This window comes from Oreochromis niloticus, linkage group LG22 (genome assembly GCF_001858045.2).
Source record: "Oreochromis niloticus isolate F11D_XX linkage group LG22, O_niloticus_UMD_NMBU, whole genome shotgun sequence".
In the NCBI taxonomy this organism is placed as follows: Eukaryota; Metazoa; Chordata; class Actinopteri; order Cichliformes; family Cichlidae; genus Oreochromis; species Oreochromis niloticus.
The window spans coordinates 13,336,837-13,359,634 of NC_031985.2; the positions used below are offsets into that span (position 1 = coordinate 13,336,837).

Genomic DNA, 22,798 nt, shown 5'->3' on the forward strand with positions numbered 1-22,798 from the left:
CCTGATCAGATGCCTAAACCATCTCAAATTGCTCAGTTTGATGTTGAGGAGCTACTTTATGAATCATGGTGGAGGGGTTCTGTGAGCATGTGATCCCAGTGCAGTTGGGCAGCTAGCCCCTGGTCCTGGATGTGGAGTCATACTAACACCCGCAAGGAAGATAATAACTAGGAGCACCAAACTTGTCAAGATCAGAGATACTAGGTCTCCATGTTGGAGCGAAGCCCGAGGCAGGGTTGGAGGCCTTGGCTGTTTCATATCCGCCTGTCCAAACAAATGCACTACAGTGAAAAACAAACACATTTATTTCAGTCATCTATCATTGTTGTGCAGGTTTTTCTTCCAGCCTGTCATGTAAATTGTTTAATAATTTCCTGATAAATGAACCGTTATCAGATAAAGAGACAAAAGCTGAAACAATTAGTGAATTAATCACTGGATTAAGAAGACAGCCAAGCTTTGAAGTTTTTTTTTATAGAGAAATACTTCACATTCTGTGACTTCATGCCTGTTGCTGTGATTATTTGCTCTTTTTCTTAGCAGACTATGATATTAAACTGAAGTATTTTGCTGCCTGTGAATAGTAGCTGAGTATTTCAGTATATTTGCCCCCAAATTAGGATTTTTAAGTCCAGACTAGCAGCTGTTCTTCATCATAAGTGTGACCTTGTGATACTGCTTGATTTTCCACCAGCCTGAAAACTTTACCATGGGATGTCTTCAGTGGCAGACAGAGGAAACAGGAGGCCCATGTGGCAAGAGACGTGGCCGGCTCGAGGGGCCTGCACTGTTGCCACAGACAGAAAATTGGAGGGCAAACAGACAACTTTGGTCTCACACCTTGAACATCCAAGGACAAAGAAAGATTCAGTTCTTAATAATCCTTCCAAAAAATTACCGACTAAAACCGTTTATGACTTTTATTTCCTCTAGTTGGACACAGGACAAAACGAGAGCTTCATAAGGAAAGTTACTGCAAATAACTCAGAGTTTTATTCCTTTTATGTTGTTTTTAGACTCATTGAAGGCCAAAATCCTGCCTGAGATTGAGATTTGATTAATTGCCCAGCTTCAGCCTACTACAACTTTATTAAAAAACAAACAAACTGGAAATGAACTCAAAGAAGTTAAAAAATGGTTAAACGAACAGGCAGATGTTATGACGGAACTCCATTTTACCTGTTCATTTTCCTCACCTGCTCATGTCCACTAATATTTGCAGGTTAAATAATTCATCGTTGTCTGTAAACAAGGTTAAATCGCCTCTCATATCTCGGTTGATTAATAGATTATCAAGCATTTTACACAGTGATCGGGTTTTTGCAGCTTGAGTTGACTGTGTTTGAGTGCACAGTCATTGTTCCATCCATCAAATATCAGATATTATTGGAGGTGAATTACAAGAGATGAGACCACAGATCCATTATTTCAAGGCATCAGGATCAAAACTGCCTAAATCATTAATTAATTCCTAAATAAATAAAGACAGAAGGAAATTAAACCACACATATCAATTTATGGTATATTTTATACTCATTTTCTTTTAATAGGACATTCAGTGGCCTATGAATTTATTTATTTATTTATTTAATTTTTTCTGACTTTTGTTTTCTCTTACAAAGTACTTCTAATGGAATAATCCTGGAAATGGTCATATTGTTTTTCAGCAGTGATCAGTGTCCTCTGAAGCTGTCTATACACCGCTAAGAAACAAAACAGCTCAGATAGCTTAACATTTTTGTGCTACATGTTCCTGTACGCTGTTTAATCACAGCTAAAGTGTCTACACATCCTCTCTGCTGGCGTCCTGTATGTTTGTGTGTCTGTCTGCCTGTCTGTCTGTCTTTGACCATGAGGCCTTTGGGGTCAAACTTGTTAACCCCTCCATTGAAGATCGCATCATCAGCGGGGATTTTGGTGCAGTTCACTACACCTCCAGGCGCACAAACACACACCCTGATCCCACAGGCAGAACGTAGCTTTCATCGCCGAGCAAACATTTCTTCCGTCAGCGGATCAGGCCTCTCACCCTCATCCCCCATTAGCTCGACGTGTTTCACTCCATTACTCGTTTTTAATGCTGTAGATACAGAGCGAGGAGATGCAGTAGAGCTGACGGCAGCGTGGAAAATAGATTTGTCTTGTGAAAGACGAGATCCACATGCTCGCAAACTCATCAGCGGCTTTGAAAGAGACGTTCACGGTGGCGCCTTGAGCGTAAAAATTAGCTGTTTATTTGGGGTGTGATGGGATTTATGGGACCTGAAAGTGAAGCCTTTCAGCTCCCTTTTGGGGATTTTGGGACAACTTGTTTGTTGTTGTAGAGCAGCCTGTGGTGTTAACCCACGACCCCGCTGCCCTCTGACCCCCCAGCACAACAGCTCTATCCACGCGTCAGGGAGAAGGGCTTTCACAGCGGAAACATCCAGAACACGGGCAGGTCTCGCAGGGAGGGAGGGCAATTAGAGTCAGGATCAAAAACACCGCACAGGAGGACAACGTCAGGCTACTGGATACATAATCTGACTACAGGAAATATGTGAATAGATGCCACAGCAGCTTGGTTCTTGGAGGTTTCTGTGGAGCAAGTGAGTGGGTTAAACGACTGATTAAAATGGGAGGCAGAGCCTTTCCTTCGGAACCAGCTCCCAGTTTGGATTTGAGAAACAGACACGCTCTCCGCTTCTAAGATTGGACTCAAACGTTTATGGAAAAGTAAAGCTTAAAGTTAGGGCTAGTTCAGGTGACTCCATACCACCCCTTCATTAAACTGCTACAGGCTCAGACTGAGTCTTCTTTTCACTCCCCACATGTTTATACACCTCTGCAGCACGTCAGTAAACTTTAGTCTATATTTTTTTTCTGATGACCAGCACTCTTTTCTTTTTTTTCCCCCCATCTTTCCAATCACCAACCAACCTGTCACAGCAGATAGCCGTGAGTTTCTTCCCGTTAAAAGGGAGTTTTTCCTTCCCACCATCGCAAAGTGCTTGCTCACAGGGGGTCGTTTTAATCATCGGTACTGAAGCACCTTGATGTGACCGTTGTGATTTGGTGCTATTTAAATAAAGCTCAGTTAAATTCAATTCAAGTGGCTCATTTATGATCCTAGCTGTATATTTATGTGTCACTGTGATATGTTTAATTATAAAACAATTTTGTAGTTTAAAATTGTCAACCTGTCGCAGGAAGAAGGCTCCTGGTTTAAAGTTATATGTTCTCTCTGTGCCTGTGAGTACAGAGCTTCTGGGTACTGTAGTTTTCTTCCTCAGCCAGAAGATGCGCTCGTAAGATTAATGTAGGATTATAAATTGGCCACAGGTGTGAATGGCTGCCTGTTTTTTAGGTATCAATTTTATTAGTCATACGTAACCACACTAAAAACGCTTTAGCTGCTAAAATAGCTTGGTCACATGGGTTTAGCTTGTTGGATTATCAGACTTATACATCCACAAATGTTAAACGTTTGAGAAAGCCTTTTTTTTTTTTTTTTTTAAATATTAATGTTTTATTAAATGTAAAAGGCCTCTGCCTTTGACTAGTGGTTAGTGTCTGGTATCCTCACTATGACCACAAGCTGTGGATAGCGAGAGGAAAAAATGAAATATTTGATGCATGCAGCCAAAATGAGTTTCTTCCATAAAGCATTTGGGCTCATTGTTAGATATTGGGTGAGCAGCTCAGACTCAGAGTGGAGCTGCTCCTCTTTCTTTGGTTCAGATGTTTGATCAGGATGCCTCTCAATGAGATTTCAGGCATATCTTTCTGGGAGGAGTCCCCAGGGTCGACCCAGGAAATGCAGGAGAGGTTATATCTCTCAGCTGGCTTGGGAACTCGTTGGTGCCCACTACTGGAAGAGCAAGAGAAAGTAGCTGGGGAAATGGAAGTGGATGGATGTTTTTTACTTTTAATATCCCTTTAGTCTAATTTTAACAATTTGGAAGGCACACATATACACATTTCTATTATTAATTAAATTGTTTCTGCCTTTGTGGAATAACTTTGGCTTAGGAGGTAGAGTGTGTTTCTCACTAACTGAGAGGCCAATTTTACACTTTGCATACATTGATTAGTGAGTGTGATAAAGTGATTAATTAATGTGGCTCACTGTGTAAAAGCTTTAAGTGGTCAATAAGATCAGGGAAATGTTAAATAATCACCAATCAATTTAATCTGTGCTGCCTTCTGAATTATTTGATTAATTTTTTCTCCAAAAATATTTATCACAAATTCCTTAAATTCAAAACCCAAATGATTAAATTTACATCTGCAAGTAATCAATCAAGTTTTAGTTGATTTTGCAGTTCCAGGAGGAAGGAGCTACAAATCTGAGCGCTTGTTTTCCAAATTCAGTGTGAACTTTTTGGGGACAGGCAGAAGTAATCGTCACATTTAACTGGCTAGTGTTTGGTGTTCCTCACTGGTAAATGATTAATGGTAAATGGCCTGCATTTGTATAGCGCTTTACTCAGTCCCGAAGGACCCCAAAGCGCTTTACACTACATTCAGTCATTCACCCATTCACACACACATTCACACACTGGTGATGGCAAGCTACATTGTAGCCACAGCTGCCCTGGGGCGCACTGACAGAGGCGAGGCTGCCGGACACTGGCGCCACCGGGCCCTCTGACCACCACCAGTAGGCAAACAGGGGTTAGTATCTTGCCCAAGGATATTTGGCATGCAGCCAGGAGGCAGCCTGGGATCGAACCACCGACCTTCTGATTAGTGGCTGACCTGCTCTGCCACCTGAGCTACACCCACCCATTAATAGACAATAACATTATTATGAGACCAATGATAGGCGATCATATGTAAAAGTGTGCATAAAACAAATCATTCACGTTGCTGTATCGGGTAATACGTCACAAGGAGTGGAAAGTGGAAAAATCCCAGTGATGTATCCTCCAGTCGCAGGTTATTTGCGGTCTAAGTGGATAAATTTCAGCTTGCACTGACGTTGCATGTGACATTTTTTTTTTTTTGTCTTGATTTAAAAACTGATGATTATCTATGAACTCTTTTACAGTAAGATCCTATCCCCGTTTTCGAAGCAGCGTTAAATATTTCCGGGTGGTTAGAGGATAACAGGTGTAAAATCATGCACATAGTTTTAATTCAAGAAATTTCACCCATATGTGCTGCAGGCCTAATGCTTTTTCCTTTTTTTCTCCACACAGTCAATGCACTGTATACAGTACATTGTTTTCCACTGTGGAAAGAATTTTTAGCTCCAACTAATGAAAGCCAAACTTAAATGGGACACAGCGATATGGTCGGTGTTCCTGCTCTTTATCTTCTCTGAAACTCTGCATCTATCAGACGGTGACACCGCACTGAATTATATCACTGTTTTTGTTGTTAGCTGCCTTCCAGTGAGGTTACAAGGTGCATATTTCAATCTGTTTTTTCAGTTGACAAGTTTTCCATCCACCTCGGTGGCTTGACTGGACGCCTGCGTACCCCAGCCGAATAACTGCTGAGGGAGGGTTTTGTTCCTGTCTGTGAATCCTTCAGGCCGTCGTCGGGGAATGTGGAGGTGGGTGACCGCAAACATCCGTGTGCCAGCACCGTGCCACACATGCATCCAACAGGGTCGCATTATCTTCAAAGCCTGTCGCCTTCGACATGTGACACGACTCAGAGCTCAAAATAAAAAAAGAAAAAGAAATGGCAGACATCTTGCATTCCTGAGCTCATTCCACAAAGTACAATAACTTCCTTGAATTCTTCGACCCCCGGCGGCGGAGCCAGGGCACATCCTGTTGTCCTTGCAGCACTTCCTGCTCATGCAGCTCAATCAGGCTCCTTTGTTGCCATGGTCACTGGAAAACAGTGTAGTCATGCTTAATAGGCACCCAAACAGGTAACGCTCGGGTGATTATGGAGCAAAGATCTGGCAGAAGTCTCACATTTACATTGTGTTTGTGAGAGTCACCTTATAATTTCTGTAATTTCCACACTGCCATCTACAGCATGTGTACACAATGCATGCTTGTTTGATCATTTCAGGCCTGGTGAATGTGAGTCAGAGCGCTGATGGCACTTGTAGCTGTTTGTTTGTTTTTTTTCCAAACGTCTAACATCCAGTTTTCAAGCTTTACTGCTATTAGAATCACTTTATTCGAGAGTCTGACTGCATAGAATTTAATTTCTGGACCGACTTGTTGCTTCTCTTCATTCATTCCTTGTGATGTTAAGACTGAGAAAGACTTTATGTGAGTCATTAAGACTTTATGCTTTTATGCCTGCACCCTTCTATCAAATACAAATGTTGTTTTTTTGCATTATTTTGTACCCGTCTTCTCCAACATATCTGAGATACAGCGATGTATCTCTGGCCAGGCATCATCTGTGTGCAATATTGTTGAGATTTTAAATACTCAGTTTTAATACATGCATTCATTTGAAAGTTTTCACAGGACTTCTTGCTGTCGTGTGAAAAGCAAATTCTTACTGCTTCCATAGGAATTAAGAGTGTGAGTAGCAGCCAGGTGCTGCTAGTCAAATGCACTTGATTAATTGATCGTCAGCAACTGTGAACACCTCAGTAAAAACAGACATTTTGGCAGTTTGCTAGGAAGCATTCAGGTGTTAACAGAGCATTAAGGAGGAAAGACATCAGCAATGATCTTAGAGAAGCAACGGTTGTTGCGTAGCAGTCTGGGAAGGGTTATAAAGTCAACCAGTTTAAAGTCTATCATTCTATTGTGAGAAAGATTATTAGGTAGAAAACATTCAAGGCAATTCTCAGTCTGAGTGGAAATCCCAGCAAATTCATCCCAAGATCAGACAGTGCAATCATTGGTGGAATTTCAAAAAACCCAAGCGCTACATCTCCGACTCTACAGGCCTCAGTTAGCACGTTAAATGTTGAAGTTCATGAGAGAAAAGCTAGAAAAAGACCGAACAAGTGCGGCTTGTTTGTTAGAGGTGCCAGGAGAAAGCTTCTTCAGTCTAGGTTTGAACAGTTGCTTCTGGAAAAAACCACAAGACAGATTTCAATTTTTCCCTGTTATATTATGTTTAATTGCTGACAATGGGCAAAGCACAAGATTTGATACTATAGTAGTGCATTTGTAGTCTGAGTTCATTGTGGTACAGCGGGCTATGGCTGGATATTTAGTTTCTTCAGCAGGAACATTGGACAATAGATGTATTGTGCCAGGTGTAGCGAAAAGATCATTTTCGTCTGTAGTCACTGGGTGGAGGACTTTAACGATGTGCAAAAAGCAAGAAAGATGGCAGTCGTGTGGCAAATATCAGCTGAATAATATGTATGTACAGTGTAAAAGCCTAAAAATACAAAGGAAAAAACAAAATACAAGCACAAATCCACTGGATCATGACCTTTAATGCTTTGCTTAGTTTCATTCTAATTGTACATATTTCTTCATTTGAATTAGATTCCCTGTTACTGAGAGTATCACGACTAATACATGATTTATCTGTGACCAAGTAAAAAAGGAATGGCTGTATTTTAAAGGATTGTGCAATCTGACACTTGCAGACAGAATAGTTGATAGTAACTGAGGTAAAACCCTGTTTATTTGTTTTAAATCAATTCTGCCTATCATAAGATCATTACATTTTTGTTCATTAGAGCGTGTTTAGGTGCAGATGATAGTCTTTGTGAGTGAATGAAGTGCCCCTTTCAATTTTGCCAGTGTATAAAGTACTTGGGGTAAAGTTAGGTAAAGGTGGCTTTGCATGTGTGAGTGTCTGTGCAATGTGTGTGGTTGTGTGAGTAAAAACACTAAAGTAGGTCTGGATGAATCGGGTCTTTCACTCGTGGAAAGACCCAAACGGCTTTAATCAGGAAATCAGTGCTCACTTTTCTAGACCGTGCATTAGCTTGACTCTGTTTACTGTTTTGTTTTTGGGTGAACGCTGCATCAGAGTTGCTTTCTTTCATAACCACTCTCTCGCTTGCCAGCACAATGTTCATTTGTCAGCTTCCAGCATGGCAGCTCCAGCCAAACTTTCATCCTGCTTAGTCAAACAGAGAAAGGAGCAAAGCGAGCAGGCTCTCCTGGGATCATGCTAACCCTGGAGGGATGCATTCAATTCTGCTTCCTGCACGGCTGTGTCTTTCCAAGAGTTTACAAGCCGGAGGAAACAAGGCTGGCAACAGACCCATTTAAAAGAGATGTTTAGCAGGTCAAAGTGTTTCTTCACTTTGCCATCTTTGATTTCTTTATGTAAGATTTATTTTTCCTAAGCGATTAGATGATGTTTGCCTGTGAAAACCGAGCAGGGATGTTACAAACCCTCATACCCTGATTTGATAGGGATGAGCAGTCATTTGGTATGGACAAAGATAGCAGACAGTAGTGGCGTCCATGACATCATGTGTCAGGAATGTGATACCACCTCAACTCTGCTCTGGCAGGGTTGACCCGTATGACTGCAGGCTGCACGCTGCACGCCACCCCTCTGTTTTGGACAAAGATGGTAAAACCTCAGAATTTTTTATTTTTTTATTTTTTCTTGAATTATGTAGTTAATAATAAGATTTTGTCATGATGTTGCAGACAGAACCGTTTATTACATTTTAAGATGCATTCATTAGAGCTTAAAACGGCGATGAGGGTATTCGTGACTGTATACATTTTTCTTCTCTTATGATTCACCCCATATCTTTTCACGCAGAGGAGTTTTCACACCGTTGGGGCGAGGCGTATCAGATGGCATACCGGACGCTTTTGTCTCAGCCAGGGCATAGTTATCCTCGGATATTCTTGAGATCGGGTTGTTATCTGACAAACCCCTACACGACCATGGCAAAACATACAAAAACATAATTGTAACACCGTAGTAGGAATGTGAATACGTTTTACGTTTGTTCCATGTGACGTTTTTGGGGTTTGTGCTAGCAGATGATTGTGTAAACTTTGTCCTTTTTCAGCGCGTCATCCTGATGCATCAGTGTCAAATTTTCAGCTCGTTTCATTTGCAGTTATGGAGGTAGACAATCATCGGATATAATCTCTTATCTTAGATGGTGATGAAGTATCTTCCAATTTTTTTTCACTGTGATAATGTTTTGGGGTTTTTTTTTTCAGCCTATATGATAAGAAGGCTATCATTTTTCTGGTAATTATGCTGTTTATTATCAACACTTTATGCCCTTTCTTTAAATATTAGTTACACATATGTCATAACCATAACTTCAATGCTGTACATTACATACCTGTCTAATGTAATTCCTTTGTCTGTTTGTTCATTGTTGCCGAGACACCACCTTGTTTCTTTGTTTTTATCAATGATGTCATAAGTGTTGGATGGATGCAACTGAGAAACCAAGAGCAGAACAGTGCACGCTCATGCTGCCGACTGTTAATAACAGTGTAGCCATGTTGTGAACCACACCCTGCTCCATCGTTTCTTCTACCACAGTCACACAGGCTTGAGACGGGTTGGTGACCATCTGCTAGAGGTTGCTAGCATTTGCTTTTAAATCAGTTGCTACAGTCTCATTCTTACAGGCCTTCTTACTGTTGGACCTTATGGAAAAATCATTCGGTGAATGATTGGTGATTGTTCCTGGAGGTTGCACGTTCTCCCTGTGTTTGCACGGGTTCTGTCTGGGTACTCCGGCTTCCACCCACAGTCCAAAGACATGCAGTTAGTGGGGATAGGTTAACTGGAAACTCTGAATTTGGGTGGCTGTAGCTCAGGTGGTAGAGCAGGTCAACTACTAACTGGAAGGTTGGCGGTTCGATCCCAGCACCAGTCTGCATGCCCAATATCCTTGGGCAAGATACTAACCCTATGTTGCTCTCTGATGCATTCATCGGAGTGTGAATGTGTATGAATGTTAGACAGTAAGCACTAAACAGTTTAGAAAAAGTGCTTGTGTGAATGGGTGTGATTAGGTGAATGAATTAGTTGTATAAAGCGCGTTGAGTGCTCAGAGTAGAAAAGCACTACATAAGAACCAGTCCATTTACCATTTGCTGGCAGTTGCTAGTGTGAAATTGGTTGCAAAGAGATTTACATTAAGGTACATAAACCTCCCTATGATTGCTTTTTTTTAGTTAGCAGGTTGCTGCAGCTGCTAATAGTTTGCATGGAAAACGCTGACTAGTGTGCAAACTAAAACTGTGAAAAGTGCAACACAAACTGTAAACATCAACTGTCTTGAGAGTATTGAAAATTGCATACAACTTTTACTTAAAAGGTGAAAATTCTTCAAATCTGGGTTGTGCTGCACTTTTTCCCGTGTTTCTGCAGGCGGGAGAGTAAACGGTAGGTGTTTGCTCTATAAACAACCACAAGCCACACAGTCGCCCCCTGCTGGCCATTAGAAAGAATGCATATTTATGTCTTCACTTCAGTCTGTTTTAATTGTATGTAGTGGTTCTAAATGCATTTTACTCAAACAGTGTGTGCAAAAATGTAAAGTAAATTGTATTATAACGCCAAATAATAATGCACCAGAATTAATGTAGATTTATCACAGACAGTTTAACAGATAGAAGTTGCTTCAGTGGCATCACCAATTCACCTTGCACTCTGCAGTTGTTGCCTCTGTGTTAGCGCTTCCGCTCCCACATGTTAGTTGTTCTGATGCCAAAAGTTTTAGTCTGGTCTGTACCAGACTAAAACAGGTTTTTGTTTGTTTTGGGGTTTTTTTGCCCACTTTCTTGTCTCAGATGATGGAGCCATTGACACAATTGTGCTCTGGGACATCATTGCCCTTAGAGGCCTGCTTTTGGCTGATCAAAGGCTTGAGGAGTTGGTGCGGCTGTGTGTGTGTGAATCACCTCAGTAAATACTTTACATCACACTTGATATCTTTAGAGATTTTAAAGAAGCCTTTTGGACTCATAAGTGAAAGGCCACTTTAGTTACATTAGAAGTATCATTACCTTTAAATGGCTTTAAAGCACTTGAGGCAAACAGCTGGAACTCACCAGCCTATTTGCAGTTTTTGTGTCTCAACATTAGACCTGTTGAAACAGATTAAATTTCAGAATGTTTTCGATGTTACAGTGATTTTCCTGTCTAATATGCTCCACTCTGAGCTGAACTGAGCAACACCATTTATTGGCTCTAACGCGATCAGTGAAATCCTCTCTAAGCCTCTCCCCCTCAGCTCTGCACGCTCATCACACTTCACTCAAATATGTTATGATCTTCTAACTGCTTTCCCCAGCAGGGCAGCATGTAAGGAATGCTGCTTAATGTCCCGGCTGTCAGTCTGACTTTAGACGAGCCGGTCGGTAACGCACGAATATGTTAACCCTGTGATGTCACGGCGAGAGAGTGGGGAAGCAGATGCACAGCCGGCACGCTATGGTATTATTAAAGTGAAGTGTGTGCATGTGCCCGTGTGTTTGTGTACATGCAACACGTTTGCCTAATCAGAGACCTCAGAGGTATTAAATAGGAGTGTGGGTGTGTGTAGAGATCAATGTAGTTTAACAGTCATGTATGGAACTGCACTGCACGTCGCTTCAGAGAGCAATAATGATGGGTTGTCTTTAAGTTGTCTTTAAGTAAGATAAAATTAAACCTCAAAGTTAATTCTTGACTTGTGTTGATAGAATAAGCCGTCCCTGAAGTCTTTTTTTAGTGTTCCAATCACAATAAAATTACAAGAACTGATACCTGATACCAAGTCGATGCCAGAATTCTTAGTTAGCACTTTCCTTTGGTACCAAACTGGAGATACTGGACAACAACATCTGGGATGGTGATAGTAAGTGCAGATAAAACACCTGGTCTAAAGGGGTCCTTTTCAAAAAAAATAAAAATAAAAATAAAATTATGCTCTATTATTAGGATGCGCTGAAGAAGCTTATGTTAATTTTACAACTGGTTTTTCTTTCTTTTTTGTTTTTCTATTTTTTAATCATGACTTTCCTTTTCAGAGACAAAACATTGAGAGAAGAGTATTTAACCTAATCCTGCAAATAATTTATAGGTTAGCAAAAAAAGCACGTCTTTCTTCACGTCGTGTTGATTTTACACAGGAGTTGTCACTAAGGGCATCAATTACAGTTAGAGATTTTTGAAAAGTGCCAGAGTTTTGGCTGTGTCCTGTAGCTCTGCACCGAGTCCTCACCTCTAACGTTTAGAGCTGAGCGCCGCATAGTTCTGGTATTTTGATGTAACAAAGCAGAATATAGCTGAATGTTGGGCATCAGTAGGGAGGAGAATCCCAGTATAAGACACATGGATGCACTGGGTATTAAAGGCAAACAAGTTACTTTTGCCAGTAAGCAACGGGCAGCGCTGGGTGTAACACGTTACGCCTTAGGCATAACCTGTTGCTGTCATCACATTACATTTTTCTTTAACGAATTACATTTTTCTGTAATGCAGTAAGTAAGTCATTACTGTAATAAATTCAGTAATCACATTGCAGTTACAGTTGTGATTACTTGCATTGCAAAGGTTCTGCCAATATCTGCATCAAACAAAGGAAAAAGTAATAAAAATGTTCTTTCTTTTTTTCTTTTTCCTGCGCTCTTGTCCTACAGGCAGCTGACTTCAGTTCATGTGCAAGAAGGCAGAAAGTCATATAGTTATCTGCAATTTACTTTAATTACTGCATTAAACCACTAACAGGGCATTGGCTGTTTGCAAGCATTTACACCAAGAGCTAGCAAAGAACCCAGAGTAATGTTAGTGGCCTATTAAGTGATTGTATGTTGAGCCCAGATAAGCAATCAGAGTCTGATCCTTGATGAGTAAGAACAGCATCAATAAGCAGGATGGTAGCCTCCTTTTTGCCTGTTCCTGTCTCTACAGCAGAATCACTGTAAAATCTTTGCTCTGGTTGTGAAATTTGCCCTCCAATTTGTGTTAATACGTTAAAAGAAGGATCTGCATCCTCATTAGAAGAGGAATGTATGTCATTAAATCATATTGCCTAATTTTTGTATTGTTACCTAGTAATTATGTGACGCTTCAGGACATGTTCCAGGGTAATACAAAAGTAATGTAACGAGTAGTGAAATTAATTACTTTGTCCAGGGGGTAATTAACCTAATATTATTAACTAATATAATGTTATTTGTTTAAAAAACAAAAACAACGAGTCACGTGTAGGGATGGGTACCGGTCACCGGTTCTGACATAAACGGTAGTAACCAGACCGAAAAGCAGCGCACATTTCGGTGCTTTATTTCGGAGCTTTTTTTTTTTTCCTGAGCCAATTCTAGCCAATCATTTTACATTTCCGAGGATAGTAGGCGGGCCCAGGTACGTACGTTCTTTTAGAGCAGAGCTACAGATTAAAAATGCCCAAGGCGAAGCGATCAAATGTCTGGCTGTACTTCACAGCAAAAGATGCAAACTCGGCAGCCTGCAACAAGTGCTTTAAGCTGATACTGTGATACTGTCAAAGGAGGTAACACCTCAAATCTGATGAAACACCTGGCGACGCATAGCGTTTTTTTTAAAGCCAAAAAATGCACCGTGTTTGATAGCTTGCTGCGAGACCTCACACCGTGCACATCTACTGCGGGTGTGGTGCCTGTTATCGGACCCGGAGTTAGCAACATCCCCCCAAAACCCGAAGAGTAGAGTCCTGGCCCCTAGCCCTGTCAGCGTAGCAGAAATGATGACGGATGATGATGGCAGCAGCAGCCGTTCTTCTCTGCGTGAGTAGCTTCATGTTGTTCGTGTGTAATTAACGTTGAGTACGCTAACCACATTATTACATTAATGCATGTAAGGTGAACTAGCAAACACCGTCGTAGTTACATGCGGCTGTCTTCTTGTTTGATGGCAGATACTCCCTTCACCCTGGCCAAAAAGGCTAAAATGACCAAAGAAAAAGTGGAAAACAGTTAAACATGAGAGGTTTTTGGACAAAGTTTGTGTTTTTTCCATTTTTTAAGCACTGCTTCCAGCCAAGAGTGAGACCATATATGCCCTATAGCTGCAGAAAAGGCTAACATTGTTATCTTTTTACAAAAAAAACAGCTGAACATGAGAGGTTTTTGGACCAATTTTGTGTTCTCCATTCTTTAAGCACCGGTTTCAGCACCGTTTAAGCACCGGCACCGTTTCAAAAGTACCGGTTTGGCACCGGTATCGGATAAAACCTAAACGATACCCATCCCTAGTCACGTGTAATACTTTTGTCTTTTCTCAGCAGTCGCGGCACTCAGAGCTCCGTAAGCTCACAAATCGGCTTTCATGCTGTTTGAAATAATTCACAAAAGACCAAAAGCCATTATGCAAACACAGAGCTTTTCAAATGAAAGGAGAAAACACGTAAAGTTTACAGACAACTGAATCTGTACACAGAATGGACAGCGAAACTTTCTATTCACAACTTGTTGTGTTGCCGTTACTGTTTGCACTGTATTGTATACATTCAGCCCATTCTCACTCCCAAGGCGTCGAGTGTTTCGGTTTGGTCAGACGCCACCAGTGTCACAGAAACGGTCCAAACAAACCAAAACAAAGAAACGTGACACGAACAACAGCCTCGTCTGTGACACACGGTGGATTACTGAATGGTGAGATTTTTTTTCGTGTCACTCTGATTCATGACTGTAAATTCCACACATAGTTTTGGAAAGCTGCTGAAATGAATGAAACAAAAGGTGTGTGTGCGTGTGTGTGTGATTCTTTTGTGCAAAATCATCTTGAAATTATGTTAATTTGAAATTACCAGACAAAGTCAAACAGTTCTTATCATATTCACTAATTTATTAAGACCTCCGATTAATATGCATAAAAAGAAAGAACAGGATTTCTTTTGTTTTTTGTACCTTTTTTACCTTATATTTACTTGAAATGTCTGTTAAATTTAATAACTGGATAACAGTAAAATAACTACTTGCATTACTGAGAGGGTGGGTCTTGAGTTAAACTTTTCTTAACTTTTGGGTAAGTAATTAAAGCAAAAAACAACACAAGCAAAGATGAAAATTTTTTGCTGTTTTTCTCTTTTCTCTGTATTACTGCTCCTTGAATCAGCTGTGTTGTGATTTGTTCATATATACATACAATTGAATTGTCTTTAATATTTTGGACTCATCCTTATGCTTGATATGCTTGATCCTTGATAATTAGAGCATGCCATAGGTAATAAACCTACTGCAATGCAGTGGTTTGAATTATATCTAGACTCCATTTTGCCATAATGACACACTAAAGTTCATTATGGAGTTCCACAGGGTTCTGTGCTGGGACCACTTCTCTTTACATTATACATGCTTCCCTCAGGCAGAATTATTAATAGGCATAGCATATATCTTCGTTACTATGCAGATGATGCCCAGCTTTATCCATAAATCAGTTTGACTGCAGCAATGTCTTAAACACATATGATGACACATATGATGACCTCTAATTTCCTGCTCCTAATTCCTTAGTCTAACCAGATGCTTACTCCGGATGGCATTACCTCGGCCTCCAGTAACACAGTGAGAAATCTTAAAGTCATTTTTTGACCAGAATATGTCCTTCAGTGCGTATATTAAACAAATATGTAGGACTGCTTTCCTCCATTTGTGCAATATCTAAAAAATGAGAAGCATGCTGTCTCAGAGTGATGGTGAAAAATGAGTTCATACGTCTATGACTTTAAGTCTGGGCTATTGTAATTCATTATTATCAGGATTTCCTTAAAATTGAAAAATCTCCAGTTGATTCAAAATGCTGAGAGCATATTTCTCTCATATTGGCTTCTCTTCATTGGCTCCCTGTTAAATCCAGAAATTTTCAAATTCTTGTCACATACAAGGTCTTGAATAATCAGCTCCCATCTTAAATACCTCCTAGCACCATGTCATCCAGTGAGTGCACTTCACCTTCAGACTACTGGCTTACTTGTACTTTGTATTTAGAAGTAGAAGGGGAGACAGAGACTTCAGCTTTCAAGCCCCTTGTTTGGATAGAGATAATCTCTACTTTTAAGTAGAGATGGGTTGAATGTGTTTTTGCTGTGGTTGTATGTATGGACAGCTTTGCAGATCTTCACCTAGTTTGCTTAGGTTTAATGTACACAAATACCTACACAGGCACAAATGTGGAACTGTAAAACAAGTATCAGGAGGAATGACATTCAGGAAATGGTCCAGTGCCAATTCGAACCCAGGCCCCTGCAGCCTTTGGGCAAAAACGCCATGGGTCACAAGCTTAACCACGTGAGTTATGCCATCTAAAGAAGCCAATGGATCTTACTAATGAGCAGATACCTTTTCATGGTCATAGGGTATGTTTTTCCTATTCTCCTTCATATTTCTCTCTTCTTTTAAGCACAGAGATATTGGTAAATAAAATCACTTTTTTACTCTTTCAGAGTCTTTCCTAAATGTTTTCTACTGATCATAGTGAGAAACATAGTGGGACAGGTGTAAGAGTGTCCACTGTTACTCGTTTTGTGGTATTGCAATTAAATATGGGAGAACTGCCAAAGCATTTATGATAAACCTGAACTTGTGGGCTGCGAATTGTAGACTTGGCATAAAGGAGTTGGGCTACATTAGTTCAAAACACTGAAGACTTGGAAGAACTTGCACTGAAGCTTAAGTGACTCAACTGCAGCACTTACAGGGAGTGGTTTGTTGTAGAAACATTTTCGCCCATAGCAACATTTTTTCTCACAACTAATTAGAAATACAGTAGCACTTAATAGATCAAAGTCAGAAAGCAGCAAACCCCGAGCACAACACAACCTTTACACCTATCAGAATTACCTGGCACTGTTCCTTGTCCCCAGTGAGGAGGAACGTGTGATTGTTCCTGTTTAACCTGAATAACCAGCAAACATTAGCAGAGGTAGGGTGCAAGAAAGTGGTGGCAAATTTGTTTTGAAGTGTTTGAAGGGACAATGTTTCACTCACGTTTCTCGCTTCTGCTTTGGGGACCTGTCTTTATTTATTTATTTATCTTTTTCAACAAAAATTCTTCGAAGGCCATCGATTTGAAGCAGTCTTTCGTCCCGACTTCCTCTTTGCACAATAATTGTTTTGATTGGTTGGGAATACTTCGTAAGGAGTGGCAAGAATGTGATTCTGGCTCGCATGCCAGTGTCCTCAGGGCATCCATAGTTCAGAGAGATTGAGTTCTCAGCAGCTTAATGGCTGACTGGCAGTATTAAAAAGGTGCTTCTTTAGAGTTTAATGGAAGATGGTCAAAATGACTGCTTTCATACGTTTGTGTCCTTTTATTACACAACACATAATGATAGCTACTAGCCTGAAATGGGAAGTTAATCTGAGATTCTTTGTTAAAATTACATTGAGCAACTGAACCCTTTTATATTATATCTCCTGTCAAAACTGGTCACGGTATGAGAACAGAAACAGCACCGCCGATGGAGATGCTGATATTGTTTCTAAGGACAATAGTAATTCAGTCAGCCCGTCTCATAAAAAAAAGAAATATTGTTCACATTTTTGCAGTGAAAAAAGCAAATTTAAAGACGTTAAATAAATCAATAGAATAGACAATGTTCACTTCAAGTGCACAAACCACTATTACTGGGAGAGTGTATTTTAAACATATAAATGTGTTATGTGGTATGAATTTGTATCTGTTCTGATATGTCGATAAAGGGAGACTTTTTCACTTTTTTGTAATTCTTTTTTACAACCAAGAATGTTTATGGTTTTGTTCTCATCAATGAAGATAAAATGGTTACTGTACACAAACTTCCCCTTGCTAGAAAGCCTGAGAAAGCCATCCAGGTGCTGTTCAGGAAAGTTATGTCTTCAACATTAGCACAACTTTGGTTTTGGAGCTATTTTTGAACCAAAACTAAACGTCTAGAAGGGACAACGAGCCAACAGTTATTCACCGTGTTTGCTGGGTATTTTACCTTTGAATTGTAGTTGCGAAAATGGCACCTAATTCATTCTAAATCCTCAAGCTTGTCAGCGATTTTTTTTATGTGCTGTTTATTTATTGATTTATTAGTTGTAGTCTGAAACTGTAAGGGTCACGTAGCCACAAAAGTACTAGCTGTTATACATGGTTTCTTTGATTAGCACTTAAAAGACACAGAGTTGTGGCTAAACGTGGCCCTGGGGTGACACTTGTTGAATTTTTAACACATTTCATGTTCTTTGGTGTGGTTGTCATTTCTGATTTTCATGACTGGTTTCTGGTCCCAGTAGCCCTATTTTTAACAAATACTGGAAGATGGCATAGCGGGTTATTATTTTTCTTTGTTTATGTATTTGTTAGGAGGATTAGTCAAAGTTTTATGGGCAAATTTGCATGAAAATTGTATTAATGGTAGGTTTGGCATATGACCAAGTTTTGAAAGGAATCGGGATTTGAATCTGGATCCAGGAATGCAATACAGAGCAAAACTGGACATTTTTGGCAAAGCTTCACAAATGCATAGAAAAATTTGGGAAACATCACTTTGCTGTTCTCACTAAGGCACCAGATTTAAATTGTATTAATTCAGCCATCGATTTTCATATGTATTCAGTCTTTGCATTTACCTTCGGCATATTTAAAAAAAAAAATATTTGGAATTGTTTTATACATTAATTTTTTAAAACATAGTTATGATTTGACAGAATTAAGTACAGATATAACACTAAATGGAAGATCATTAGCTCGTTTCGATACCCATTCATATGAAGTGTTTATTATAATGACCATATTTGGTCATTTTTAAAAAATGCACTTTATTTTTTTAGTGCCTTTTGTTTCATCCACCAATCTGGGAACCCAACTTCTACTCTGACGTAGTATCTGTTGAGAAGAACCAATATCTGGGGGCTTCCAGTGTAACCAAATGAGGCCGGGGCTTCGTTAGAAAGGCAAATAAATTTAAATATGTTTTCAAATGACTTGGTTGCCCTTTACACATTGAACGTTTACCTGCATGCAAGTTGGCCGTGTATGATGAACTCTGCTAAGGTGGTTGTGGGTGGGGCTTATACCGTAACAAGCCACCAGGGGATCGAGATCAGGCAATTGAGATCTTTGGGTCCATGTTTATATACAGTCTTTGTGATCAAGCAAAAGTGTTTTACTGCATGTAACTGTCTCAGAAAAGTTTAATCCGTATTAATTGAGCCAAAGGTTTGTTGCGTACACAAAACCACACACAGTTCAGGAATATAATGATGCCTAAACTGAATTCCTGGTGTTCCAGGCAGTAATTATGTTTCCATTTAAATGTATTTGGAAAAACAGTTTAGCAGCGTATAAATGTAATTTATTGCAGACGGGGGTTTTTAGTGTATACCTCCACAGTTTTAGTCACAAATCTCAGATTGAACTGAATTTCTGTTCTAATTACTGTTTACCCTCCAATTTCAGCAATTGACAGATATGCCTTTTATATCCTCCTCTTCTGTGATGTTATTTTTGTGCACCTCCACCATGAGAAAGGTTGTACGCAATAGCCTGTATCTATATTTAAAGTGATTAATCTAAGTTGTGATGATTACGAGGCCTCGAAACGCAACTCGGCGCAAACTACGGGTTTGTTTATGACAAGTATACCCTTCGAAGGAACAGATTCATTTTGCTTTTCATAATCACAGAGTGGAGCGTCTACATTCACTCCTGCAGTTTGTCAGGAGGAGCACACCCAGGGCATACAAACTTGTATTAAATGGTAAACAAGATATAAAATAAAGGGAACTCCTGACCTCATTTTAGCACCACGAGTGCCTCTTTATTAGAATTGCATAACACAGTGGAAGCTCTTTTCCTCAGGCCTCCTCTGTTTGCTGATGATAAAAGCTGATAAGCCTATTTGTTTTTCAAATACTGGTTAGTAGTTTCATAATATTTTCATTCACAGAGACGAAGATGTTTGACATTAACTGGAAGTGGTCCTGGATTCTTGTCCAAAACAGTGTACAGCAAAGCAGTGTGTTGTATACAATTAATCCACCTTTACATTCATAACCACTTCCTGTTGAGTGTTATGGTTTGAGAAGGCGGAGAAAAGCAGTTAAAGAGCGCTGCATTCCAGAAGTTGCTGTCATTTATGTGTTCCATTACGCCAGCGCCATATGAAAGACATAAATAGAAGAAAATAACTAACAATTAGGGAGACAAATGCATCTCATCGACTTCACGTCATCGTGAGCTGTGACTGCACGCGGGACCTTGGCGATGAGTGTGTCATTTCCATTTTGGCTTTGTCCCCTTAGATTCCAGGTACCATGTTGTCTGAAATAGCTGAATATTATCAGCATTATTCATTACTGGAACTTTTCATGTGGCCCGAGGTCCTCATTCAGCATGGCTCTTATCTGCAGCGCTGCAGGAGTCACTGTGCGTGTTCCTGTTATTGCGATCCCCCGGCGTGCAGGCAGATACTTGCACCCACTTTGGCTGCGGCTGGGCTCTCTTTCCTCTGCAAGAAAATTCAGATTGTATAAACCTCAATGGCAGAAAATAAAGACTGTTTGTTATTACAATGCCAGTCCACAGTGGCTTGAGCGTGCGTTGTTTTGACTCTGAGAACAATCAACTGTGGCAATAAAAGAGCCTCCCTTTCTCCCTCCCTCCCTGCACAACTCACCCCCCCCCCCCCCCCCCCCCCCCTTTAACCCCCTTCTCTTCTCTGTTTATTTACAGCAAGGAATCCTCTAAAAATGTCATTCTCAGATCCTCAGTCTTACTTTTACTGGGCCAGATAAACCACCTCTAGCTTTTCCATTTTATGATGTGAAACAAAGTAGGAACTTCCTGTGGTGTTGACAGCTGTCAGCAGCACATCCGAGTTAATCGATAATTAAAACTTTATGTAAAGTGTTATGTAAAACTGGAATGAGGGCATCTTAAAACTACAGTACAGGTGTGTTGGTTACTAAAGTAAAATGAATATGTTCAAAGTTTTTACAGTGAGAGCCATGCAGATTGCACTCTCAGCACATCCATAGTTCGTTTATGGTTCTGTGCATTTACTGCACTGAAGTGCACTCTCTTGAATCCTCTGTAACTAATCTAACTGGCTAAGTCCCACCTCCTTTGTAGTGCTTGCCAGGCAGAGCTTTGTCTATAATGACAGTGCTGCTGGATTCACAAATTAAACTCACATTTTAGCATCTTGTTTAAAAAGTAACCTCTCAATTTATGGCACAAAACAAGGTTATAAAACAATGGAATGGGGTTTATTTAAGATATCTCCAAAAAGCACAAACATGATGTAGAGGATCCAGTTTGGTGACTGCAGTTAGTAAAGTCAAAAACTATTTTTTAAAGATGACATTAACAAGCTTGGTTAGCCGGGTGTATCGATACACTGATGTACCTGAAACGGATCCAAGATCAAACAGCATCCAGGTCAGCATCTACCTGTTTCCCAGAGTCCAAAAATCTTAAATCTTAGTAAAGCATCCACCCATCTTTATTCAAATTAGGGTCACGTAGCAGGAGGTCTGGAGCCTATCCCTTACCTGGGACAGTGGCATGCGGCCAGTTTAACCAGAGTAGTACGCCTGTCATACTGTAATCCAGGTGTCCTAAGGTGAAGTCAAAGAGGACAGAAGCCTCACGTCGAGCAGTGGTGCAAATGTTTACATGATCTTGACTGTGAAAGTGGGGCCTCAAGGTTCTTCTGATTTTTTTGGGTTTTAAGACGGTTTTAAGGTGTCTGAACATTTACCACAGGGCTAACCGAACTAAAATTGTGTTTTAGATTATTTCACCGGGATGTTTTTGTTTGTTTCTTCAGTAAATATAAGCCTCACTTTGGGAGTTCATAAACAAGTGGGTGACATTATGTTGTCCATCTTTTATATACAGTCTAAGGTTAAAGCTAATGTAGTCTAGTCCTGCATAAATCCTAACTTCATGAATGTTATGTTTAGGGGAAAAAACAAGAAAGTTAAGCTTTCTGCAGACATGTTTTCAGCCAGGCAACAATTAGTGCGCTCACTGTCATCTGTCTCCTAGACTTGGTGATTTTTCTTTATGTGGATGCTCTGTCATCCACTCTTCAGTCAGAGGATATTGTTTGTCATCCAGGGGAGCAAAGTCTCAGCCCTGCCTCATTCGTGAAGTTTAGGACAGAGTCTTGACATATTTAATCCCTCTCACACGGGAAGATCTAAAATTAGTCAGCAGAGTCTGTTAATCGAGCCTGCCATTGATTATACCTGCACATGATACGAATATCTGAACTGGCTTTATTCAAGATTTCTTATTGTCATTTTTGTCCTACTTGGCATTTTATGTTGAATATCAAATGACTATCAAATGACTATAAAACCATTATATTCTTTTTGAAGTGTTCATGTGGAGTAAATAGTAAACATAATTTAAAAGGCAGGTTCTTCTTACAGGTTGAAGTAGATTTAGGAGTGATTGTTTCACACGGAAAGCTTGAAAACAACCCAAAAACAGAGGTTTCTCAAATGTCCACTTGAGGTTCGCTCCAAAAGCCAAATCTCTTAGATTCCCATGTATGCAAGAGTACTTTTTTATAACTGATCCGCCAGGTTACTGGAGTTGTCCTAGATCCGAAGCTGATCAGTATGTTCTAGGCCTCAGCTCTGCTAATTAGATCTTTCTGCCAGGTTTGTGCTCTTGGTGCTTTTTGAAGCAATTTAAGTTGAAGTTACCTGACTAATAACAGCCCAAGATGTCTGTGCTTTAGTTTTGCTGAGTGAAATTGTAATATTTTATTAGCCTGTTAGCATTAATTAGCAGGTAAGTGTGTCTGAGGATTGCAGTCGTGCTGCTAATGGTTGCTGCTTGATTACCTGCTAACTCCACATTCTCACATAAATGTTAACACAGAGACTTTAGAATGAAAGTCCAATGGGTGATGTCACAATGGCTGCATCCATCTTTTACACTGGGTTTGTCTGGACCAATCCAGATTCACTGTAGTCTC

The 22,798-nt window shown here is 40.1% G+C and overlaps 1 long non-coding RNA gene across 6 annotated transcripts in view; it reads left to right on the plus strand.

Moving 5' to 3' along the window:
* LOC102075754 (uncharacterized) overlaps nucleotides 1-22,798 on the plus strand; it is a 103,715-nt gene that overhangs the window by 13,557 nt on the left and 67,360 nt on the right. For all 6 annotated transcript variants that reach the window (XR_003216064.1, XR_003216063.1, XR_003216065.1 and 3 more), the window contains exon 2: nucleotides 5,418-5,542. This is a non-coding gene — a long non-coding RNA (uncharacterized LOC102075754). The remainder of the gene's footprint in view (nucleotides 1-5,417; nucleotides 5,543-22,798) is intronic.